The sequence below is a fragment of the Anolis carolinensis genome, chromosome 6 (assembly GCF_035594765.1).
Source record: "Anolis carolinensis isolate JA03-04 chromosome 6, rAnoCar3.1.pri, whole genome shotgun sequence".
In the NCBI taxonomy this organism is placed as follows: Eukaryota; Metazoa; Chordata; class Lepidosauria; order Squamata; family Dactyloidae; genus Anolis; species Anolis carolinensis.
In genome coordinates this window covers 77,689,324-77,717,041 of record NC_085846.1, presented here as the reverse complement: position 1 = coordinate 77,717,041, position 27,718 = coordinate 77,689,324, and positions in this window count along the sequence as shown.

The following is a 27,718-nucleotide window of genomic DNA, read 5'->3' as shown; positions in this document are numbered from 1 at the left end:
TACTCCTATTTTACATTAGCTAACATGGAACTCACATGGCAGCATTTGTAACCAGGTGACTGTCACCAAGAATAACTAGGCTATCTGAAGGACAGGCCCCATCTCAAATTGCCGGGACACTCACATCGCATATAATGGAAACCAATGGATGTCCTTGAAATTACAAGGACATCCATTGAAATTACAAATCTTGCCTCCAATTCCTATTTCATGTGTAGGCAACCTCATAAAGGCTAGGGTCAAATATTTCGCCACTATAGCACCCTTGGGCCACTACCTTCCAAAGGAAACAAAAATACTTCTATTCTCCACTACAGTACTTCTCACAATAGTGACAGAAAACGGAAATGTTTGGGGAGTATTATTTGGATCTGGGGCTTGTAGAGTAGTAGTAGTACAAATGCAATTAAGGCCAAGATCGAAAAATCAGCCGATGACCCAAAATGCAGACTGTGCAAGGAAGCTGATGAAACCATTGATCATATTCTCAGCTGCTGTAAGAAAATCGCACAGACAGACTACAAGCAGAGGCACAACTATGTGGCCCAAATGATTCATTGGAACCTATGCCTCAAGTACCACCTCCCAGCAGTAAAGAACTAGTGGGATCACAAACCTGCAAAGATAATGGAAAATGGACATGCAAAGATACTGTGGGACTTTAAAATCCACACTGAGAAAGTTCTGGAACACAACACACCAGACAGTTGTGGAAAAGAAAAAGGTTTGGATTATTGATGTCGCCATACCAGGTGACAGTCAAATTGATGAAAAACAACAGGAAAAACTCAGCCGCTATCAGGACCTCAAGATTGAACTTCAAAGACTCTGGCAGAAACAAGTACAGGTGGTCCCGGTGGTGATCAGCACATTGGTTGCCATGCCAAAAGATCTCAGCCGGCATTTGGAAACAATAGACATTGACAAAATTACGATCTGCCAACTGCAAAAGGCCACCCTACTGGGATCTGCGCGCATCATCCGAAAATACATCACACAGTCCTAAACGCTTGGGAAGTGTTTGACTTGTGATTTTGTGATACGAAATCCAGCATATCTTTCTTGTTTGCTGTGTCAGACTATGTCGTTGTGTCAGTAATAATAACAACAACAACAACAATGGATTTATTACCTGCCTTTCCCTGCAGTTTGAAGCGGGATACAATACCATTAAATCAAGACATAAAACTATTAAAAGATACACAGAGTTAAAATACAAGTTAAAATCCACTGATCTCTTCCAGCAGGTCATTTCACAGTCTTGCGGCAGCTGATGAAAAGGTCCTTTGGTTGGGTTCTGGCAGGTTGGAGTAGATGCCCTCCCAGAGGTTCTAAGTGTGTGTGGCAGATTGCACAGGAGAAGGCAATTCTGTCAGTAACCTGGACTCAAACCATGTAGGGCTTTAAAGATCAAAATCAACCCCGGAAACTAATTGACAACCCATGAAATGACTTTAGTATAGGTGTAATGTGCTCACCCCTTGATGTTCCTGTGACCAATGTGATGTCATATTTTGAACTAATTGGAGTTTCTGAATGTGTGTTTCATGTTTCAGGGAGACCTGTTTGCATGATTTGGGAGACAAATTGCTCCCAAATCATGCTAAAGTTTAATGTATTTTTGCAAGGTTGGATTTTGAAGGTCTGGTGAAAGCATCAGTAGTCAGAAAAGTGGGATTCAGAGACCACATGTCACCCATGCCATACACTGGACTCATAAAAAAAATGAAAAGATTCAGCTGAAATTTCCAACCTATGTATTCCCATTGAATCACTTGCAAAATCGTAAGCCAACACTTAGATAAGTCCCATTGATTTAATGGGCCTATTCTAATTGGTGACTACCATTTGAATTTAAACAATGTTGACACATGTCATCCATAGGTTTAGTTTGCTGCTGTTTTCCTGAAATAAAAGTCAAAGTATGTTACAATTGATTGGCATGATAATTGCAGAAAAAGAGGCCAACGATTGGGCTGGTTTGACAGTGAAATTTTTGGTAAAAAAATGCTGTCTTTTTCATCCACCAAATTTCTGTTCCCTTAAATCAAACCATATTTTGCCATGTTTTAAATTGTCTAAGCGTAGCCTCATTGTTATTATACTGAATATCTGGATAGTAGACTACACATTTTAAAATATTTTTATACACTAGGAAAATATTTTATGAAAATTAATCTTTTTTTCCTGCTTCATCTGATAAATAAGCAACATTACTCAATCATACTACGCTGACAAATGGAATGTTATGGTGGAATTGCCAGATGGACTTGTTGCCATTACAGCTGCTTTCCCTTTTTATGGGGGGAGAATTCAGATACAGAAAGATGATCTCCCCCAATCTGTAGTTCAAGGAAAGGTCATCGCAGATCATATAGACTATATAGGGAAACTCTAATTCCTTTCTAGTTTTAGGAACCAGCTCCAGATGTTGTTTATTCTGGTCTATATCTCAGATCTTTCCTACAGTTCCTATGGCGAGTGATGTCATTATTTTTTATTATACAATCTTTATTAAGTCTTTTTTTACAGATTAAAATCCAAAGAGTTAGGCAAGAATAGAAAAAGGTAAAGAAAAAGAAAGGAGAGGGAGGGAGAGGACAAAAACACACACACACACACACACACACACACACAAACAAACAAGTAACCAGACCAAAAATAGATAGAAATAGATATCTAAGATTAAAAGCAAAGAAAGACTTGTATAGTGTTGACTTCCCGACATCTTTTTTGAGGTTTCCACCTTTCCCATCTTCATTAGTTTCTCTTATCTTCTTTCTCCTTATCTTCTTTCCAAGTCTCCGTCCTGGTGAGTATTGTTGTCTTGCTCTCTCTTTTTATTTATTATTATTATTTTATTATGACACAGCAAACAAGATAGATATGCTGGATTTCATATCACAAAATCACAAGTCGAACACTTCCCAAGTGTCTAGGACTGTGTGATGTATTTTCGGATGATGCGTGCAGATCCCAGCAGGGTGGCCTTTTGCAGCTGGCAGATCGTAATTTTGTCAATGTCTATTGTTTCCAAATGCCGGCTGAGATCTTTTGGCACGGCACCCAATGTGCCCATCACCACCGGGACCACCTGCACTGGTTTCTGCCAGAGTCTTTGAAGTTCAATCTTGAGGTCCTGATAGCGGCTGAGTTTTTCCTGTTGTTTTTCTTCAATGCGACTGTCACCTGGGATGGCGACATGATCCAACCCTTTTTCTTTTCCACAACTGTGATGTCTGGTGTGTTGTGTTCCAGAACTTTGTCAGTCTGGATTCGGAAGTCCCACAGTATCTTTGCGTGCTCATTTTCCAATACTTTTGCAGGTTTGTGATCCCACCAGTTCTTTGCTGCTGGGAGGTGGTACTTGAGACATAAGTTCCAATGAATCATTTGGGCCACATAGTTGTGCCTCTGTTTGTAGTCTGTCTGTGCAATTTTCTTACAGCAGCTGAGGATATGATCAATGGTTTCATCGGTTTCCTTGCACAGTCTGCATTTAGGGTCAACAGCTGATTTTTCGATCTTGGCCTTAATTGCATTTGTTCTGATGGCTTGGTCCTGGGCTGCAAGGATCAGGCCTTCTGTCTCCTTCTTCAGGGTCCCATTCGTGAGCCATAGCCAGGTCTTCTCCTTATCAGCTTTTCCTTCAATTTTGTCAAGGAACTTTCCATGCAATGTTTTGTTGTGCCAGCTGTCAGCTCTAGTTTGTAGTGTGGCTTTCTTGTACTGGTTTTTTGTCTGCTGTGCTTTGAGGAGTTTCTGATTTTTGACTTCAATCAAAGCAGGTTCTTCACTTTGCTTTACATATTCTGCCGCCCTCTTACAAGTAAAACAAGCAGTCAAAGAAGAAGAACATGCCCTATGTTCTTCTTCTTTGACTGCTTGTTTTACTTGTAAGAGTCCTCTGCCCCCTGATCTTCTAGGCAGATATTATTATTATTAATAATAATAATAATTATTATTATTATTATTATTTATCTATTTGTGTGTGTGTGTGTATGATATACATTATATCATTGTCCTGGTTTTTGCTTTGTTTTAAATATTCTGTTATGCTACTCCAGTCCGTCTCTTTCATTGGGTTTCCCTTATTTTTGGATCAAGAAGGTGAGTCTATCCATGTTTCTAATATCTAACACTTTTTTCAGCCATTCGTCCTCCTCTGGAATTTCTCTTCCCCCCCCCCCCCCCCCATAATCTTGCGTAGCAAATTGTTGCAAGTGATGTCACTCTTGAGAAACAAATCTTGTGGAAAGCTACTTGAAAGTTGTTTTATACTTATGCATTTCATTAAACAAGGAATAAGCTGGCAGTTCATACCACAAATGTGTATTTTCAATTTTTAATAAATAAATAGATCCCTGTCTACCATATGTCATTCTACCTCCTACAAGTTGTATTTGGTAGTTTCCCTTGTCTGTATCTTATTACTTGGCTAATTGGGACTATGGCAATCTGCAGTTAGATTGCAAGGTAGAATGACCTTATTCCCATTACTATCAGAGGAGCATAAGCTCTGATTCTCACAGATTCTAAATGGAACTTACAGTATGGATTCAAACCATTGAAAGTAAATAGATTGATTTAATTGGTTTTCTAGTCTATTCTCTGAGAATTGCTGTTTTAGACTCACAGTAAGTGCTATTCTTAGGGATATATACTCCCTGAAATTGTGAGAGATAACTGTACATCATAGCACGTGATTTTCCTCAGTCATGTATTTTGTATGTATTAGCATGTTTTGTTTTGTGATTGATAAATGGAAGGTAAACATGAATTTAATTTAATTTCAAGTGAAGTCATTTTTGTTGGAGAGAAAGAAATAAAACACATTCTCCATAATACCTAATTTACATTAATAATGAGATAAAATATTTGGAGACATGGTGATTTGACTAAGCTAATTGTAGCTAAGGTAAAGGTAAACGTTTTCCCCTGACGTTAAGTCCAGTTGTGACTGACTCTGGGGGTTGGTGCTCGTCTCCATTTCTAAGCCGAAGAGCCGGCGTTGTCCATAGACACCTCCAAGGTCATGTGGCCGGCATGACTGCATGGAGCGCCGTTACCTTCCTGCCAGAGCGGTACCTATTGATCTACTCACATTGGCATGTTTTTGAACTGTTAGGTTGGTAGGAGCTGAGGCTAACAGTGGGCGCTCATTCCGCTCCCGAGATTTGAACCTGGGACCTTTCGGTCTGCAAGTTCAGCAGCTCAGCGCTTTAACACACTTTGCCACCAGCAGGTATTAATTGACCATTGACTTCACTCATACAAATGTTTGTGCTTCTGCTATCACAGGAACGGGACTCTCAGTAATAATTAAAAAGGGGATATACTTCTGGGTGGGTCTACACCAGACCCACCCAGTCTCTACTCACATTTTGTCTTGCACTGAAATCATCCTCTTGGCAAATATTCACATCAATAAATGTAAGCTTGATCCTAATAACACATATATCCAGTTGTATAGAGCACCTTCACACAATTGCTCTGTGATTTGTGGCTTTTTGTCATTTTTAAAAAGATTAAGGCTGTTTAGTAGTTAAAAACTCATGAGCTGGATTTATGATCTTGTAATTATTGGGGATTCACATCTATGGCCATTAATGACCAAATTTTATCACCAAATTCTGCTTTTTCAGCCTGGCAGCTCCCCAGCCAGAATGTTTCCAAGACACTGCAGATTGGGATGCTGGGAAATAGTATCTGCAATGCTCTCTTAGGGTCCTTATACACAGAGCCGTCCTTAGGTAATTTTTAAGACTAGGCAATCAGAATTTTGGCACCCCCCCCCCCCCCCATTCTTGGCACCTTTCCGCAAACCAGGGGGGCTGAGCAGCAGGGAGGGGAGGGGTCTGCAAAGTGCCGAGGAGCGAGAAGGAAGGTGTTCTTTGGCACTTTGCAGACCAGAGAAGTGGGCGCTGCTTCTCTGGATTGTAAAGCTCCAAGAAATACCTTCCTGGCGAGAAGGAAGCAGTTCCTTGGCACTTTGCAGACCAGAGAAGCGGGCGCCACTTCTCTGATCTGCAAAGCTCCGAGGAATGCCTTCCTGGCGAGAAGGAAGGCGTTCAGTGATTCGCAGACCAGAAAAGCAAGTGCCGCTTCTCTGGTCTGCAAAGTGTGGAACGCTTCCTGGTGAAGCCAGGATTTGCCTGAACGGCGCCCCCCACAAGATGGCACCACCTAGTTTGCCTGGTGGGTGAACAGCCCCTGCTTATACACTTAGCTAAAACCCAGGAGGAAGCAGGCTAAAATAACCCACTTCCTCCTGGGTTTCAGTCCTCATCCCTTCTCACAACCCCCAGGTTTTCCCTCGGAGGGTGGCATCTAGCTCCCCCATCCCCCCCTCAACTTACCCAAGGGGAACTTCCGACAGCACAGGCCCCTCCATAGATTTCTCCCAATTGGGAGGACTGGGAATCCCAGTTTACTTTGGATTAATCCAGCTTTACCTGAGATGTCATTTGGATTCCTCAGATAAACCTGTTACATATCATGGGTATTGGGCCCTTCTTCACAAGGCACCTTGAAACAAGCACTTGCAGCAGGATCTCAAGGGGTCTCTACAGTTGTCTGTGCCCTAATTTGCAATGCCTCAGAAACTTTTCATCTGGTGCACTACATGGCTGAAAAGACAGGGTTTGGGTCAATGACATTGTCAGACATAATTTCAATAATGGAGTTTTGCCTAATTATGGAAATTCAGGCCCTCTCACAGTTGTAACAATCTCTAGCCTTTGGACTGGATCTACACTAACCAAAAAAAATCTGGAATATTGTATGCTAATATAGCATAGGAACATTTCTGAAGCTCTTTTGGTATCCAGGCAGCTGGCTTGAATAAAAGTACATTGGGACTGCTGCCATTTCAGTGGACAAAAGCAGTTCCTGCACAGAAGCTTGCTAGAAACATTGCTTCTGATCAGGCCCATAGCCAGGATTTTGGTTTGGGGGGGGGGGGCTGGGATTTTGGTTCGGGGGGGGGGCTGAGTCTGGGCGGGAGAGGGTCTACCCTAGCAAACTTTTTGTATCGTTATCCCAATACCCCCATGCATATGGGATATATTGAGCATGGTGATCAGATCATGATATGAATAAACCTAACAGTATCTATATATATAATAAAAGTGAATGTTTGTATGTTTGTGTCAGCGTTTTGATTGGTCGGGCGGTGTATGTGCTCGCGTTTTGATTGGCCTGGCGGAATATGGATCAGCTTTCTGATTGGCTGGCCGGAATATTGGCCAGCTTTCTGATTGGCCTCCACTTTCACAGGCCATTCGGACCGCTGAGGCAAATACTACTACCAACTGGCTTCGTTCGGCCTACTTCTCTCCTCAGAATGATGCTAGCTTTGGGACAGGTAACAGCTTTCAGCCTACACTTCTGTAATCCAAAACACCACTGCCACCACCAGAAAGTCCGGGCCTGGACCAAACTTGACACACGTAACCCCATGAACCCACTGACAACGGATGGCCCCCTTTGGCCCCTCTGCTGACATGTTTAAGGCCTTCCAGGCTGGCCCCATGCTGATGGCCCAAAAGGAGGACGCCATCTTACCTCAGCTTTCAACTTCTTTGTAAGGCCCTACTTTCCTCAAAAGACAGCAGAGAACATTGTTATTATCGTTTTAATGATATGCTTATGAACACTTCTAACCCCCAAAGCCCCAATCCAAGCCGCCTTTGATCATTTTGCTAACACGTTTCAGGCCTTGCAGCCTGGCTCCATTGTGCTAGGCCGCAAAAGAGGCGGCCATCTTCCCTGTTCCAAACAGAGCAGCTTTTGCCTGTGTCTTTTGGATACAGCACTCTCCTTCAACAAGGTCAGGAGGCAGTACGTAAATAGGTTGATCTTGGGCTGATGGAAGTAGCACCACATCAAGTAGGAAATAAGGTACCACTTATAAAGTGGGGAGGCAAATTTAACTAATTTACAACGTTGGAATGAGGAAGTGCCGTCACAGTGGATGATGAAGCAGCTGTTCTCCCCTGTGGCCAGAGTCTCACTTATCCAACACTCGCTTATCCAACGTTCTGGATTATCCAAAACATTTTTGTAGTCAATGTTTTCAATATATCATGATATTTTGGTGCTAAATTCATAAATACAGTAATTACTACATAGCATTACTGCGTATTAAACTACTTTTTCTGCCAAATTTGTTGTCTAACATGATGTTTTGGTGCTTCATTTGTAAAATCATAACCTAATTTGATGATTAATAGGCTTTTCCTTAATGCCTCCTTATTATCCAACATATTCGCTTATCCAACATTCTGCTGGCCCGTTTATGTTGGATAAGTGAGACTCTACTGTATATAAATGGTTCTGTTTATATGGTTATGCATTTTCTAATAGCTTTATTCTTAAAATCCAAAATCCAAAAATGCATAATTCTAATATATAGCCTTACCAAATGAACCCAGGCAACATCAGGTACTTAGGCAACATTATTTATTTATTTATTTATTTATTTATTTATTTATTTATTTACAGTATTTATATTCCACCCTTCTCACCCCGAAGGGGACTCAGGGCGGATCACATTATATACATAAACACATAGAACCGAGAGATCATCCACTGTGACAGCACTTCCTCATTCCAATGTCATAAATGAGTTAGATTTGCCTCCCCATTTTATAAGTGGTACCTTATTTCCTATTTGATAGATGCAACTATCTTTCGGGTTGCTAGGTCCTTTGGCTCTGGGAGTTATAGTTCACCCTTATATAGACAGCACTGAACCCAGCCAACTTCGGATCTGGACCAAACTTGGCACACTGCCTCATCATGTCCAACTGAGCATACAGGCAGGGTTTCGGGGTGATTCTCCTTTGGCTCTGGGAGTTGTAGTTCACCCTTATATAGTTAGCACTAAACCCAGCCGACTTCGGATCTGGACCAAACTTGGCACACAGCCCTATCATGCCGAACTGTGCATACAGGCATGGTTTTGGGGTGATTGATCTTTGGCTCTGGGAGTTGTAGTTCACCCTTATACAGACAGCACTGAACCCAGCTGATGACGGATCTGGACCAAACTTAAGTGATATTTCCTCACATCCCCAAACAACTCAATGCCGTCTACTAATAACCCGGGCACCGCCGGGACCCCAAGCTAGTAAATAATAAATGTAAGGCCTTCCCGTGGACCACCCTGAGAATTTGGGGGGGGGGCATCATTTAGCCTTAGAATGATGAGATCTTTCAAGTATACAAATTAGATGGGAAGCTCACATTTTTTTTACAGCTCTCTTTAGAAGGTGTTGAGTTTCAGGGGCAATGTCTCTTGTGCTTGTTGACATTTCCTTTTATTTTTCAAAAGGACACATTGACAATTATAATAAGTTTGGATTTTCATACACAAATAAGATGTCTGCTTTCACAATCATGCATAAATTAAAGACATACTGATGGCATAGATATAATGATCTAAAGACTACTTGACATGCAATACTTGCCAAAGATCTGTTTTAGTTTTTTACTGTATTTATGTTGTTTCTTTGGGGCAACAGTTCGAATATTTAAATGAAGAACAGTGGAAAAGAGTGAAATCAGACCAAACAAGAATTTAAATGAGCTCCCTCTTTAACCTTCATTTGTTTCTTATTGTTTATGCAATTTCCATATCAAATCTTGTGTTTTGAAGTGTCCCTGCTGAATTTGGTCAATATGTGTGTGTGTTTGTGTGTAAAATTTGTATTTCAAATTTTAGCTTGCTCTGAATCACCTGTGGGGTTTTTTTGTGATAGAGAGTGTCTGCCTCTTTCAGGGGTGGAGTGGCCAGCCAACCACTCTGCCCCCCCAACCCCCAGGCTGGGAATCTCCTCTCCATCTCGTATCCTTTCCCTAGTAGGCTGATGCCATGGGTTGGGTCGACAGTGCCCTTTAGGTGCTGATGTCTCCTCCTCCTCTTCCCACATCTTATCAGTAGTGGTTTGAGAAAGCAGACACTGCTGTTGCTACTCCATCATAAACTTTCTCATTTCTCCCTCCCATCCCTTTTTTCATTGGTGGAGATGGACTTTCATGAGGCAGCTGATCAAACAAGGGTTTTTAATGCTTTTTTGGTTATGATGTCTTCAAACTCTTTCTCTCCTTCGAGTTACTTGGACAAGTTCCTTTTGTTTCTCTCTCTCTGTGTTAGTGCCTACAATATGATTGATCAAGAAATGCCCCATCCCTACGCCATTCCAAACAGGATCCCCCACCCCAGGGTTTTCTCCATCTTCCCACTCCTCCCCAACGTCTGCTCCATAGTGGTTTGGGAAAGCACACACCACTGTTGCTACACCATCATAAACTTTCATGTTTCTCCCTCCCTTCCCTTGTTTGGTGGTGGAGACAGATTTTGGTGAAGGTTGGATGAATGGACTTAAAACTATGAGAAGGAGTGAATCAATCTCCCAAAGAAGGCCACCGATACCCTATACCTCTACATTCCTTCATTCATGGGAATAGATGGGTGTGATGTCACCCAGGTGTTCCCATCACTAAGATCAGCAATGTTGGCGACTTGTGCTGCCCCCAATTCTTTGGGTGAGAGGAACAAATTTAGGAAGTTGAATATTAGGGGAAATAAACAATAGGCTTGCTCAAATAATTCGTTTTCCCCGTTAACCGTTATTAATTCGTTATTTTCGTTTGTTTTGAAGCAATTTTGAAGCATTGGTTGTCCACACGTCTGGATATCGCGGTTTCGAATCGCGAGAGGCCGTTTTTCGTTATGTCGTCGTTTTTTTCGTTAGGAAAAAAAAGCTTTTGCAAATCACCCAAACTCCCACCATTCAGGCCCTTCCCTTTTGCCCCTCAGCAAAAGGGGCGTCACGGGCTCAGCCAATGGGAGGGGGCGAGGGGGAAGGAGGCCGAGGAGGAGGAGGAGGAAGACGGAGGGGGGAAATGGCCGCCGCCGCCTCGCCTCAGCAGCTGATAATAATTTATTATTATTACCTCCCAAGGGTGATCTCCCAATAGCCTACCGAGGAAGGACTGGGCCAGGTTTCTGTCTTCGGGAGGGAGTCTCTCGCGTGTCAGCGCCCAGGAAGGCGAGGCCCGCACTTCGGAAAGGAGGCGCGTCCACGTGTCTTTCCTTTCTTCTTCCAGGAGGGAAGGAGGGGGAGAGGGAGGTCCCCCCTTGGTTGCCCTCTTTCCCTCCCGAAGTGGCTCTTGAAAATGGGGCGCTTTTCCCCTTCCCCTCCCGCCCTTCCCGCGACCTTCCCCAAGGTCTCCCCCGAAGAGCCCACCGACCTTTCCTTCGGGCAGCGTCCTCTCCTCCTCCTCCTCGGAAGCCTTGCGGGGAGGATGGGGCTGGGAGGGAGGGAGGGAGGGTCGCTTAGGAGGCGGAAGGCGAAGGCGGGCGAGGGGCGCGGGCGGCGCTGCTCATGCCTCCCTCACTGCCTGCCTCTGCTTCTCCCTCTGCCGCCCCCTCCTCCGCTTCCTCCACCTCCTCCTCGCAAGGCGCATCCAGGCGGGCGGAGGCGGCGGATCGAGACCCCTTCCCCTCTGCTTCGTCCTCCTCCGGTCACCTTGATTAGCATTGAATAGCCTTGCAGCTTCAAAGCCTGGCTGCTTCCTACCTGGGGGAATCCTTTGTTGGGAGGTATTAGCTGGCCCTGATTGTTTCCTGTCTGGAATTCCCATTTTCTGGGTGTTTCTGGGAAGGTAATGGCACTCCATGTAGTCATGCCGGCCACATGACCTTGGAGGTGTCTATGGACAACACTGGCTCTTGGGCTTAGAAATGGAGATGAGCACCAACCCCCAGAGTCAGACATGACTGAACTTAACGTCAAGGGATACCTTTACCTTTACCTATACACACACACACATTATGCAGGGACTATATATTATATATATAGTATACACAGTATATATCACACACACACCAATTTAACAAAGTTTCAGCCACAAAAACAAAGTTTCTGAAGTAGAACAATGACTTTCACAGTTAAGACAACCCAATTTAACAGGAAATAAGACTTTCAAACCAGGAACAGATTTCTGCAATTATTAAAAAACGGTTTATTATAAAAGCTATGAAAATTTGCCAAAAATCAGAGGATAAGGGAAACATTCCAAATTTTGGTGAGCTATCAGTTTTAAATGTGTTCTACCACTGTACCAAGTTGGAAGAAGATCACTCAAAAAATGAGGGTGGGAGAGTCCTGTAAAGTCCTCTCCCTCTGTGCTGTTTTTGGGAATTGCGCATGCGCGTCCGCCATTAACGAATTAATTTAGAAAATAACGAATTTTCGTTAATTTCAAATTTTTTGGGGGGCCAAATTCGGAAATACCATCAGAAACGAAAAGCTGCCCCCCTCTAGTTTTGAAACGAGTTTAGAATCAAATTTTTCGTGGATCGATCAAGCCTAATAAACAAGGTCTTTTTAAAGGGAGTGTGAGAAAACTGCTCTTGGAGTTTAGAAATGGAAGGCTCCATCTGTTTTAAGGTTAGGTTACCCCTTTGGAAGGAAAACAAAAACCATTTTCTTCCTGGCAGCGGAAAAGTTCAGGCAAGGCAAAACAGGCTCATGTCCCCAGGTAGGCCAACCACACAAAGTGACTTGGCTTTTCTCCCTTTTTATCAGACAAGGGTTTTTGTTTGGACTGAGAAAACTATTCTTCAAATTAAGAAATGGAAGACTCAATCAGCTTAACAATTTTAACTTTTTTCCTGACATTGATAAAGTTCGGGCAGGGTGGGAGTAGGACATCAAACCATAAGAAGGTTTGGAATTTTGGCTGGCTGCCTTCTTGCTTTTCCTGCTTCTGGCCTAGGGACAGATTGAAGCAAGCCCCACCAGAGGAGGAGCTGGAAGAAAGGGGGAAGGGCAGGAGCCGGGTCTTGCCCAGTGCATAATTTAGTTTGACAGATGTTCTGGAACTTGATGGGCTTGCTTGTAGTAGTAAATGTGTCCTGTCTTCCAAGTATGGCCGGTGGCCATCATCCCACCCCACTCCAACCAGTCATAGCAGCAAAAATATATATTATTTTGACAAAACTATTTTAAAAATGAGAGAATGTGCTAATCTTTTTGAAACTTGGGGGGAACAATGCTCTGGTTATGTTGTGTAATTGTAGAGAAATTCAAGGACGTATCTCTTGTAGTTTGTTTTTTTAAAAAAAAGGTTTTTAGTAAAAAAAACAAACAACATTTTAAAATGCCCCAAAAATCAATAGATGAGTGAAACATTCTGAAACTTGGAGGGGGGGGGGGATTTACAGTGTTAAACATGTTCTACCATTGTAGCAAGTTTCACGCCAATAGCTCTAAAAATGAAGGAGAAAGGAGCACCCCACGTGCACAATTACTTTAACGAAATAATAACAAAATTTTGTTACTCTCATTATAGTAACTTTTTTTTTTACTAATGATACTTTAGAAACACTTTAGAAATGAGACACTGGCACCCCTAATTTTGTAATGATTTTTGAAACATTTTATTAATCGATCACACACCCCTTGTAAACAGGTTTTTGGAAGGGAAGAGAGAGTGTTTTGTTTTTGGTCCATTTTGCATGGAACTTGGGATGATGCACTTTTAAAAGATTGTTGTTCTCTAAATCTTTTGTTTCATGCAAACTTCAATTACATCACCAACAACAAACTCAAATGGTGCACTTCCTTTACAATAAACCAACAAATCGGATAGATTGATGTGCGGGTTTCCATGTTTAGGTCCATTGAATTAAACTGATTAAAGTTCTAAAAAGTTTTTTTTAAAGAATCTTATTTTTTTACCTCTGTACTGTAGCTATTTGTGCATCAAGTTCAGAACTTCTTTTGATTTTTTTTTACCCTGCAGAAAATATCTTCTCTCTGAAAGAAGACTCTCAAGTGACTTGCTTCAGTGTTAAAAGATATTCAATTGTTTATTTAAGTTTTATTTCTCCAGGCAATTCAGTCAAGAGAGAGTATGGATTTTACGATATTATTTATACTAATTTTCACAATTGTTGTCACTTCCCATTCTAAATGATTTGTGTACCATCCCAAAAGCGAAGTGGGTGAACCAATTGCCTAATTTATTAATCCCAAATGGGTGGAAGATAAATTTATTTATTCCAGTTATTTAAATTTCGTAGAATCTCATCTTAGCCAGCCCTGAGCCTTCTTTGAGAGTGCTGTGAAAAGTTTCCATGTTCATGGTGAGTTGCCACCCAATTGCCTTGCTACAGCTCTGCCTATAGAAACAGGCACATAAAAACCTTGCATGGTCCAAATCAAATCTTACAGGGTTATAAAATTATATAAATTTGGAATACAAGCCTAAATAGTCATATTCATGTCTGACTAAGTTGTTCTCAAATGAGACTGAATTGAAGGCTGCTAAGCAAGCATAAAATTGCTGTAAAGAAAAAAAATGAATAGGTTTCTGCCAAGATTGAATAAATAAAAATTGCTTGCTAGATTTGCTTTATCAGTAAAGCTTATTGGAGCATTTTTTCTGGCTATCATCTTTGTATTATTACATCTATAAGAGAGGCCAAATGTTAGATAACAATTTACAATACCGAATACAATACTATAGTCAGTGTTGCAAATAAGAAGCTGGCATGCTTGCCCATTAAAATGCATGGCTGAAGATGCCAAACTGTTGGATTGTGATACAAACACATGCACGTATTCGTCATGTAGCAAAATGCTCCAAAATAAAATTGAGCATATGTGGCTGTTTGCACAGCAATTCAGTGGTGTCAGGAAATTCTTTTTAGCTCAAGTGGTCAGGAATTGAACTTAGAATCCTCTTAATGTAAAAAGAGGTGCATATATGGCACTCTAAATATAAAAGAACATTTTTTTTAAAAAAAATGCCTTTACTACTATGTGCTTTCTCTAGTCTTCTGTTTTTCACATGACCTTCTGCTATTATATAGATTAATTTGAAAAATATACAGCGTGCTTTGATTAATTTAATTCAATCCAACCCCTTATGTCCTATAAATTTTCTGCTCTGAATGAATAGAAAGTGTATGAGACAGAGATCTAAGCACAGCTTTCTCCAACCTGCTTCTCCACAGATATGTTGGATATTGTCTTCTGAGGATGATGACAACTGCTCTTCAAATAATTTGGGTTCGCATTAGGTTGAGAAAGAGAGTATAGAGTCAATAGGAGTATAGTGTCTCTAGATTGAAAGAAGTCATCGTCCTGCTGTATTCTGATTTGGTCAGATCTCTCCTGGAATACTGTTCAGTTCTGGGCATCACAATTCGAGAAGGATGACCAGTTAGAGCATGTCCAGAGAAAGGTAATCAAAATGAACAGAAGCGGCCCTAGGTAATTTCGCCTTGTAGGTGAACCTAGAGGCCGTGCCCCCCCCAAGGCCCCGCACATACCTGCGGCAGTGGCAGCGGGGACCATCGGGTCCCTCCTCGCCGAATGTGGAAGGCCACAATTGAGACCTAGCTCATTTCACGAGTCCTTGCGAGAAGAGCTAGGCCTCAATTGAGGCCTTTGCATTCGGTGAGGAGGGACCCAATGGTCCTTGCCACCGCTGCGGGAACGCCTCGACGGCGGCCACGGTGAAATGTGCCACAAGCGGGCACTTACATTGGCCGGCACTGAAAATGAACAAAGGTTTGGAAGCCAAGCCTTATGAGGAATGGCTGAGGGAGCTAGGTATGTTTAGGTTGGAGAAAAGAAGGCCAAGTGGGGACATGATAGCCATGCTTAAATATTTGAAAAGATGTCACATTGAGAAGGGGACAAGATTGTTTTCTGCTATTGTGGAGAAATAGAGCAGTGGATTCAAACTGCAGGAAAAGAGATTCCATCTAAGCATTAGGAAAAAGTTCTTGATGGTAAGAGATATTCAGCTGTGGAATAGGCTGCCTGGGAGTGTTGTGGAGTCTTCTTCTCTGGAGGCTTTTAAGCAGAGACTGGGTGGCCACTTGTTGGGAGATGCTTTGATTGTGTCCTGCATGGCAAATGGCTGGACTAGATGGCCTTTGTGGTCTCTTCCAACTCTATGATGCTATAAAAAAGATCAGATTAATTCCCATACATATATGTTCTCTGAGGTTCTTTACTAATATTCCACCCCACCTCCCCTAGGAAAAACACCCACACCTACAAGCATCACAGAACACTGCACTCTCCCAAGTGCTTCTATTTCCCTTAGCAGACTCTCTCAAAATGGCATTAGGAAGTAATATGCTTTTGCTGTCTGTTGCCATTATGAGAGAATTTGCAGAAGAAAGCTGAGGTTGTTGGGTTTGTTATGGAGAGGAACGGCCTCCACAATGGTCTTGTGTATGAGCGTGTGTAAAATTCTCTACATATTGTGGATATCTGCTACCCAAGTAGAACAAGTCTGTTACTAGTATATTGTCATCCAGAAGCATCAAAGCAGTGCAAAATTGCTATATGGCATGGAATTCATTTAAAAATGGTATCAGACTTTGTAAGGTATACTAATAACCTTTTGGCATTATAGGGCGTGGAGTACACCACAAGCATCAAATATGAAATATATTAGCTAGCTCATTGAATGGGGTTGGAATTGATACTTTGCACTACCAAATATATTTGTCCCACTTCCCTCTCACAGGCGTTGTCAGTGGCAAGCAAGCTTTGCTCTGACAATTAACATGGTTTGTTCTGGTCTGCTATTCACTACTTTGAGACTGCAGAAGGCCTTTGAGCAACCAGCACAGCTTTTGCATGAGTTCACCTTGGCTGCACGCCATGAATCTTTATTTACTATGGAGCATGAGCTTGGATTTATCAGCATCACTGAATCCAATCAGTTCCAGATGCTGCCTGATTAGGTGTTCTTCCTGCATATGATTTCATCATTCCTCATTTAGTCTCTACTTGAATGGCGCTCTCATAGACAACAAGTGGCCAATATTCTAAAAAGACCCTAGGCTGAAATCTCTAGTCCTATTTCTGGGGCAGAGATGAGAATTACACATTCATGTAAGGAGTTTTCCATGGGAGAGTTAGCCATGATTTTTTTTTTTAAAAAAATCAGCTTTGTTATTGTGAAAGATCTACACATTTTATAAGATTTATTTTTTTAATTCAAGTCCTGGACATTGGAGCCAGCATTGTGTGGAGGAAACATAATGCTTGGCTAATGCAGTTCTGCATCCCTTCCAACTTCCAGAAAGCAGCTTCCAAGTAGCACAGCATGCTATCACTATAATTTACTGTTGGGGATGAGAAGAGAGTAGGAGGTGTCCAGAAGGAAAGAAAGCTGACATCACCTTCCTGAACCTCTGACAATATCAGCTCTGTTTTTTCAGGGTTTTCCAGACAGCAGGTTTTAAATGAATAGCATAGGGAAGGGTTAATACCCCTGTGGCATTTGTTTTGCTGTCTGTACCTCTGTTCAGAAGATTTCGTCTCACTTTCTATTCCTGTGATAATTGAATTTTGAAAAATATGTGGTGGCACAGTGTGTTAAAACGCTAAGCTAACAGAGGGAGCTCACCCCACTTCCCAGATGGTTAAGTGTACACAAACATTATTTCATTTATAAAACTGTTTAAAAATACAGTATAAAATTACCTTTAGGCTATGAATATGAAGTGTATATAAAACATGAATATATATCATCTGCAAGACATCTCCTCATGTATTCATATGCAACATGAGAAAAGTCTCCCACAAGAATGGTAAAACATCAAACACCTGGGCATCTCCTGGGCAACATCCTTGCAGATGGCCAATTCTCTCATACCAGAAGTGACTTGCAGTTTCTCGAGTCGCCCCGACATAAAAAAAATGTACTCATATGTATACAAATACAGACATTCCAAAATCCTTAAGTAAATATATTAAATTAAAGCCTCAAAACCTTCTGGTCCTAAGCATTTTGGATAAAGGATATTCAGCCTGTACATATGTATTTCTATTATTTCTAAGGTCATCAGTCCCTGTCACCCAGCCAGTCACAGATACTCTTAGGACAAGATAGTCGAAGATGCCACCATTTCAGTACAAGGGAAATCTGAAACCACTAGATTCTGCAATATGCGTATGTGAACTGTCTGTGAGTCTGCTGGACTCTGTCAATTCAGGTACAGTATCATGTGCCAAGTTGTTCAAGTAGCATTGCTGGCTTCAGATGAGTGCATACTAGATGAAACTGGAAAGATCACATGTGGAGGCAATAGGGTTTGCCATCTTAATTATTTCCTTCAAAGTTAACCCCATCAAGGAGAAGCAGCTATTTTGATATCTGGCAGAAGTTAATGACTTCTATGATAGATATATTTGAAGAGGAAAATGTAGTCAGAGGCATATAACCATGCACGGAAGAGCTTGAAAGGGTCTTTGAACAGATCTATGATTGCATGTATGACTGCATGTCAACTATGCCAAGTACACTTGCTTTGCAAGATATTTTGTTTGGTACAAGAACTACATATCAACTGTACTGGAGTTTGAGTGGGTTACTTTTTGGATAATAGGTTTCAATGGCCATGTAGTTATAAGACACTATCATAGAGGTGGAAATCAGCACAGTATCAGGATTGTCACCTTTGATGACAGTCCCTATTGCAAAACACTATGCTATTTCATTTTTGTTATTCTCTGTGTTATTTTAGGTCTAGAAGAGATTATTTGTTCAACAGAAAGTGACCTGAAAGTCACCCCCTTTCTATGGAAATTCTCCACCCTGTCCTAGTGAAATGCTTGTCTTAGGCTTAGCAATAGGATACGTTATGCTGCGCACATATACATTTGTAGCAGTTTGTGCTTGCTTTACATGTCACAGAGAGAATAGTCTTTAAACATACCGTATATACTCGAGTATAAGCCGACCCGAATATAAGCCGAGGCACCTAACTTTACCACAAAAAACTTGGGAAAACATTGACTCCAGTATAAGCTGAGATACCAATAAAATTACATTAATTGAGGCATCAGTAGTTTAAATGTTTTTGAATCTTTACATCAAACTGTAATTTAAGATATGACTGTTCAACTCTGATTAAATCATTATTTTCATCTTCTTCAATGTAAATGTGCTTATGTATCCTTTTAATAATAATAGAGTGAAATAATAAATGTAATAATAATAATAATAAATGCAGTAAAGTAATAAATGTAATAATAAATAGAGTAAAATAATAAATATATTATTAATAATAAAAATAGAGTAAAATAAATGTAAAGGTAACAACAGTAATAGAGTAAAATAATAAATGTAATAATAATAATAATTAATAGAGTAAAATAATAAATATAACAATATCAATAATAATAGAGAAAAATAATAAATATACCATATATACTTGAGTATAAGTCAACCTGAATATAAGCCCACCAGGACCCTCACCCGAGTATAAGCCGAGGAGGTTTTTTTTTCAGTCCTAAAAAAGGGCTGAAAAACTAGGCTTATACTCGAGTATATACAGTATAACATATTCTATTTATAGTTGCTCAAACAACTATTTTTGCTGATGGTAAAGGTAAAGGTAAAGGTTTTTTCCTGACATTAAGTCTAGTCATGTCTGACTCTGGGGATTGGTGCTCATCTCCATTTCTAAGCCTAAGAGCCGGTGTTGTCCATAGACACCTCCAAGGTTATGTGGCTGGCATGACTGCATGGAGCACCGTTACCTTCCCACTGGATCAGTACCTATTGATCTATTCACATTTGCATGTTTTTGAACTGCTAGGTTGGTAGAAGCTGGGGCTAATAGTGGGAGCTCACTCTGCTCCCCGGATTCAAACCACCAACCTTTCGATCAGCAAGTTCGAAGCTTAGCAGTTTAACCCACTGTGCCACCGTGGGCTCAAAAAAAAGTTTCCTAATGGAACTTTCGTTATTCAGAGAAATGCTAGCCACATTTCATTCCTCTTGGTAACATATTTTAGATTGCTTTTTTACCACTTAAATATAAAAAAGAATATAAAGCACATAACCAATGATATCTTTGTAAAGGCAAAAAAGAAGAGTTTGGGAAAAGCTTATCAATAAATGGTATTATTGCAATGCAAAGGATGCAGACAATTCATTTTCTGCCAGCTGTACATTAAAATATTGCAAGAGCAAGTGAAATTGAAACTGTCTTTCTAATGGTCCATAAATCTTTGAAATAATGTGAATTCATGGATTAGAAAGCATGTGATGATATATCTCCAATCCTAGAACAAATATATCAATTGCAAATGGAACTGAAACATTTCCATATTCAGTATTCATTGCGAAAAGAACGCTTCTCATAGAAATCTTATGGCGAGATTCCCTTTTTCCCCCACAAACACACACACACCTCTGCTTTTGAAAGGTTTCTGTGACCCAGATACTTTCTCAAGCAGTATCATTTCAGCCTGAAAGGATACCACTCAAGAATATTCATCTTGATTCAACTTCTCCAATTTTTACAAATGTAGAACTACATCTTGGGGCATATCTGCACTGACTATTTAATGCAGTTTGAAGGCAGCTTGACAGCACATTGTTTATATGATGCATGCTGCAAATGCGGCACACTTTAACAGCTTTAAACAGAGATAATTAAAGTTGGGGAATTTTCTGAAATAAAGTCCTTGATGTGCACAAGTCCACTTTAGTGTAAACCACATCATGAGTGTGATTAAGGCAATGATGGGCAAGCTTTTGTGTCAAAATTCACCAAAAAACCTAGCATGACTTGGGTGGTGTGTCACCTCGAGAAATATGTATAGTTTATATAACAAAAATATATAATTGTAATATATAACTGTATTTAATAAATCAAAAACTATTTACTACCATTATTTCCATGTACAACAATCTATGGTACCTCTTGCAGTTTCCACGCTGATTTCTCTCTATTCTAGTTTCAATGTAGTCATGAATAATGAATAATATAATAATAATATAATAGTAATAATATGATAATATACTATAATAATAATAGAATGATATAATAATTATAATAAATTATATATATATATATATATATATATATATATATATATATATATATGTATGTATGTATGTAATGTGCATAATTCCCATGGACTAAACAACAAAACCACTGGACCAAATCACATCAAATTTGGCCACAAAAGACATAGTCATCCAATCAATCTGCATGCGCAGCGTGTCAGCAAAAATGGCTAGGTGTGTCAGTGCTGACACGCGTGTCATGGGTTGGCCATTACTGGATTAAGGGATGGGAACAATTTGGTGATCTGTACATGTGCATTATGGTGGGGGGAGTTGGTAAAAAAAAACAACCCGATTCTCCATGACTGTAAAGACACGGATACCGTAAATCCTAGAACTGACTGAAGTCCAGCCCTTGTGGTGTATATAATTACCATCCAAGTGTCACTCTGGTTCCCATTTAATCATCTGCATACTGATAACACTTCATTTTCATACTGACCTAAGTATTCAGTGTAGATGTGCCTCTTAGTCATCCTGTCTAGGGATTGGGAAAGTCATAGTCGAATACGTCTTGAGGGTGACAGGTCAGGGGAGATGCTTTTAGATCCAAGAAAATTAAGAAAACGAAATCAAGTAGTATACACTTGTATGCTAGAGAAGAAAATATAAAATGAAATAACCTCTTAACTACAGAAATGGATGCAGCTGATGAGAAAATATTCCTAAATGTCACCACAGAATATTCTGTAGAGGAGATAAGAAATCACAGGACTTCCACAAGATCAGAGACCATGTAGAATCTGAATGACTACCCTGTTTCCCTGAAAATAAGACATCCCCGGAAAATAAGACCTAGTAGAGGTTTTGCTGAATTGCTAAATATAAGGCCTCCCCTGAAAGTAAGACCTAGAAAAGCTTTTGTTTGGAAGCATGCCCGCCAAACAGAACACCAGAGTATGCGGGATTGGTAAATGTACATATCATAGAGTGTTGTACATGGAAATAATGGTAATAACAAGAAATTCTTGATAGGATTCACAGTTTTCTGGTTATGCTGGTTTGTGATGACAACTACTGTACAGTATATAATGTTCATTTTTTGTTCAACAATAAATGTGAATTCTTCTTCATGGAAAAATAAGACATCCCCTGAAAATAAGACCTAGAACATCTTTGGGAGCAAAAATTAATATAAGACACTGTCTTATTTTCGGGGAAACACGGTAGACAAATTTACATGTGGGCATCAGGATAAGAAGCAGCATTATAGATGAGGGGAATGCCAAATTGCAGCCAGTAGTATGTTGTTTATTTCACACTACTTTTTAATGGGCAAAAAGATTTAGAGCAGTGGTTCTCAACCTGTGGGTCCCCATATGTTTTGGCCTACAACTCCCAGAAATCCCAGCCAGTTTACCAGCAGTTAGGGTTTCTAGGAGTTGAAGGCCAAAAACATCTGGGGACCCCAGGTTGAGAATGCATGACATAACCTCCCACCAATAATTAATATATATATATATATATATATATATATATATATATATATATATATATATTGTAATTTCTGCAGAGTTGTGAAGTGCTTCAAGCATCCCTTTGCACCAACATTGTCTGTATAAAAATTGACCCCCTCCACTGAAACCTTTTGGAGAAATTTCACCTGCTCCAGAAATGTAATAAACACTGCTCTAAAGAATTTGTATTTTGTGGGGTCATACAGAGCTGATATTAATTTCAGACAAAATAAAAATAGGGATTGGGAAATCATTTGACTCAGGCATTTGTAATGTAGTCTGTTCTGGAAAAGATTGCACACCCACTGAAAGATTGGATTTATTGCTCTTTGATCCTAGGTTGTCCCTTAGTTTACAAGGTTCACTAGTGACAAGGAGTGTATTTCCATGAACAGGTTTACTTTATGAACTTTATTAACAACATACATTTTTATTCAGTCTTGTTGGGCAACAGTTAGCCATGTCTTGGTTTCATGTTTTGATCACATTACAACGTATTTTATATAGAGCTATCTCTGAAGCTTCAAACTGTCACAATCTTGGATAGTCAAGGACAGTATAAATATCAGATTTCACCAATAGAGAAAGAACTGCTTTCATTGTCAGATTTTCCAAGGGCCAGTGGAAAGTTTTAGATTTAAAGTTCTAAAAGCCTTTTAGAACCAGCTGGACAGTCAACATGGTATAGTGATCTCCAGGAGATCCGTTTCAGACGACTCCTCAGCCATGGAAACACTCCTTTGTCCCAAAGTAATTTGACAGCTGGAGAGACCCGGGTCTTTCAGAAGACCCGGGTCTTTCCAGCTGTGGGCACTGTATGGACTGTCCCTTCATCTTTTCCAAGCTCCATAAGCCCAGAACATATCTCCAATCTCCCCAAAAAGGGCTTAAAAAAATAAAATTGCTTACCCGGCTGGCATTTCCCTGCTGTTGGCCCTCTCCTTGCACATAGAAATGGTGTGCCAGGAGAAGGGGGGGGGGGAGGAAAATCACTCATGCCCCCCTTCTCCAGGTGCATCATTTCTATGTGCCAGGAGAGGTCAGGAGAGAAGTTTTATGGAAGTCAGGTAAATAATTTTATTTTTAAGCCCTTTTTGGGGGGTGGTTCAGGTGTCTCAGTGTTCTCCCAGGAGGTACCAGGAGGACATCTAGACAAACCCTGTGGAAAGCACAGGTTTTTGGGGCTGGTGTGTGGACTACAGTCTGCCCTGACCCGGGTCGACACGGACTTTCCCTTAGGCTGGATTTACACTGCCAATCCAGATTTTTTGCTTTGAACTGGATTATATGATAGAGTCATATAATCCAGTTCAAACCAAATAATCTGGGTCCCCCTGGGGGAGAAGAGCGGTATATAAATAAATAAATAAAATAAATAATAAAGAAATAATCTGGGTACTTACTTACTTAGGCGATCCCTCGTAGCTCGAGGACGATTGTCTTCCATCTTGTGGGTGGGTTCTTAGGTGGCTGAAGAGATCGATTCTTGACCCGCATATTCTCCCGCAGTGAGGACATCGGTTTCCATGTGGAAGGCGGTCCCGGTCGGGGTTAGCTTGACGCTCCTTCCTCTTGGCACGTTTCTCCCTTAAGCCCTCCATTCATGCCTCTTCGAACTCCGCAGTACTGCTGGTCACAGCTAACCTCCAATTAGAGCGCTCAAGGGCCAGGGTTAGGGTTGGGTAATACAGCAGTGAAGATCCAGCCTTAGAACCATAGAGACCCCAAAGACCATCCTGCACAACCCTTTGCCATACAGGAACACCCAATCAAAACACTTCTGACAGATCGCCATCCAGCCATTGATTAAAACGCTCCAAAGAAAGAGACTCTACCACACTTCAAGAGATCACATTTCACTATCAAACAGCTCTTACGAACAGGAAGTCTTTCTCAATGTTGAGTGGAGTCTCTTTTCCTGCAGTTTAAGTCCATTGCTCCAAGTCCTATTCTCCAAAGCAGCAGAAAACATATGCTATGATATACAGTAGAGTCTCACTTATCCAACACTTGCTTATACAACGTTCTGGATTATCCAACGCATTTTTGTAGTCAATGTTTTGAATATAGCGTGATATTTTGGTGCTAAATTCGTAAATACAGTAATTACTACATAGCATTACTGCATATTGAACTACTTTTTCTGTCAAATTAGTTGTAAAATATGATGTTTTGGTGCTTAATTTGGAAAATAATTAACTAATTTGATGTTTAATAGGCTTTTCCATAATCCCTCCTTATTATCCAACATATTCGCTTATCCAACGTTCTGCTGTCCCGTTTATGTTGGATAAGTGAGACTCTACTGTACTTTCAAAAACATGGCTATCATGCTTCCTCTCTGCCTTCTTTTCTCTGAGCTAAACATACCCAGCTCCTTAAGTTGCTCTTCATAGAGTTTGGTTTCTAGAACTTTTACAATTTTGGCAGTCTTCTCTGGATATGTTCTAGCTTGTCAATGTCCTTCTTGAATTGTGGTTCTCAGAACTGAACACTGGGCTTGAAAGTAGATGACAACAACTTGAGTCGTAGTGGTTCATGGACCTTTTTGCATGAGTCTGTCCCCTCATGTCCTACTCAAGTATCATGGACCCTCCTCTGGTGGGCCATCTTCATGTTAGTGCCAGTCACTGAACTGAATGATAAAATGGGAAGGAAAGGAAGGGGGAAAAAATCTACTGCACATCTTGTATGAAGGTTTTCAGTGATCTGTTTAGCCTAGATACCCCATCCGTCACCCCAACATAAGAGGGAGAAAAAACCTTCTAGCTATAATTTGAGGAAACAGTCCATTTGTAGTTGCAGGAAATGCAATTTGGGTATCTGAATAAAGTTTTAAAAATGAAAATAGGCTCTGCAGTCATGAATATCTTTTCAAAGATTATTGTAGAAACCTTTATAGGAGAAAATGTAGTATTATACAATAGTATCAATCTGTATGGATGCCATGGGTGGGAAAAGCCCATTTCATTTTAGCTGAAAAGACAAAACCTGGATCTAGTTGAATAGATTTGAAAAAGCTAGGCAGGTAAGGAGAAATATTTTTCAAGTGCAAAGAAAATATTATTAAAGCAATATGAATATTATTATATTCTGATTTCCTTCAATTCCAAAAGCACTTTGTCTTATTGAAATAAGCAGCACACTATTTGCATATTTCTGTTTAAATGCCACAGTACTGCTCTTCACTGAAAAGTTAACACTTTTACTTCACTATAAATAGAATTGCAACCATTTTATAGGTAATCTTTGTCTTTCTTATATGGAACTGAAATGATGGTTTAGAGAGCTGAGAAAATGAAGAGGTGAAAATAAAGGTAGGCAGAGTCCAGTGCCAAAAATTGGACAATTGGCAATCCTATTAATATCTTCATAGTGAATACTATGAAAAGTAGCTCTTCAGAAGAGCTATGAGTTGTCTTTTCAGCAAGTCTATTTCTGTCAACCATAGATCTTATGCTATAGAATGCGACCAAAATATTTCAATATTTTACTAAATAAATATTTTATGAATCTATACACATAATAAAAGTGAAAAACTGTATGTGTGTATGTGGCATGGGTGTCCATTTACACAGACAGGCTCCCTCCTCCACAAACAGTTACAACTCCCAGTGCTGAGGAGCCACCAATGGTCCTCCCTCCAAGGAACATTGCAGGTTATAGCGGGCACCATGAACATGTCCAAGAGCCCTGTCCTCCATAAACACCATACTGCCCATCACCCAAGTGAAGGCTTTCATACGGGGACAATTTCATCCTAGATTTTCTGTTTTTCCTTCACCAAAGGCACTTCCCAGTGTTTGTTTCTCTCTCCATTGGTGTGGAATTCGCATGAGCTTGCCCAGAGCCACTCCCTTAACCCTTTCCTATCCTTTCCTATGGCACACAGCAAACAGAACAGAACTGATCAGCAACTGAAAAACTAAACACACTGGAGGGGTTTCGGGCAGTGACTCAACATGATGGACATTGTAGTTCACAGCACTGTGACCCCTACCGACAATGGACCACATTTGGCACACAGAACCCCCATGATGAACAGAACATGGAGGGAATTGAGGAGAACTGACCTTCATTTCTGGGAGTTGTGGTTCACTATGACCCCCATCACCATTGGACCTGGACCACATTTGGCACATAGGACTCCCATGATGAACAGAACATACTGGAGGGAATTGAGAGGAATTGACCTTCATTTCTGGAGGTTGTAGTTCACCTATATCCAGAGACACCATGACCCCCACTAACAATAGACTGGGACCAAACTTGGCACACAGAACCCCCATGACCAACCAAACCTACTGGAGGGAATTGAGAGGGACTGACCCACCATGGTGGGAGCTGCAGTTTACCCTGCACCCGGAGAGCACATTGAACCCCACCAATGATGCATCTTGAGAGCAAACTTGATCAACATGACACACTTTAACCACTGATGGGAGTTTCAGAGGGTTAGCCTGGCATGATGTGAGTTGTAGCTCACCCACAAGCTTATGAATTTTGGACAATTAAAAATTGACTTTTTCAAATAACCCGGGCAACGCTGGGTACCCAAGGTAGTATTATAATAAATAAAAAGGTTCTTTCTCAGTTTATCAGAAAATAATATGTATACAATGCAGAAATATCCTAAAACCCACAATCTTTAGTTGTTCCTCACAAGATAAATGTCAAAGACTCCAAAGCTGACATTAATAAATACTTAGCAATTACCCATTTATTGGTTTTGCCCTTTAACTTTCATTGCCACAGGCACAGGGTACAAAATAAGTTCTTGTAATGGTAAAGCAGTCATTCCATCTTTTTTCTGGGACTGAGGCATAAAGCTTTGAGCAATCACTAAAAACATTTTTTTCACTAGAGTGAAAAAAAATGTTTTGAACAACAGGTCTGAGGATGCCTGCCATAAAGTAAAGTTAAAGGTTTCCCCTGACATTAAGTCCAGTCATGTCTGACTCTGGGGGTTGGTGCTCATCTCTATTTCTAAGCTGAAGAGCCAGCATGTCCATAGACACCTCCAAGATCATGTGGCCGGCATGACTGCATGGAGCGCCATTACCTTCCTGCCGGAGTGGTACCTATTGATCTACTCACATTGGCATGTTTTCAAACTGCTAGGTTGGCAGAAGCTGGAGCTATCAGTGGGCACTCTCTCCACTCCCGGGATTTGAACCTGGGACCTTTCGGTCTGCAAGTTCAGCAGCTCAGTGCTTTAACACACTTCACCACCGGGGCTCCATGCCTGCCATAGATGTAGGCAAAACGCCAGGAAACAATTCTTTTGGAACATGGCCATACAGCCTGGAAAACCCAGAGCAACTCAGTGATTCCAGCCATGAAAGCCTTCC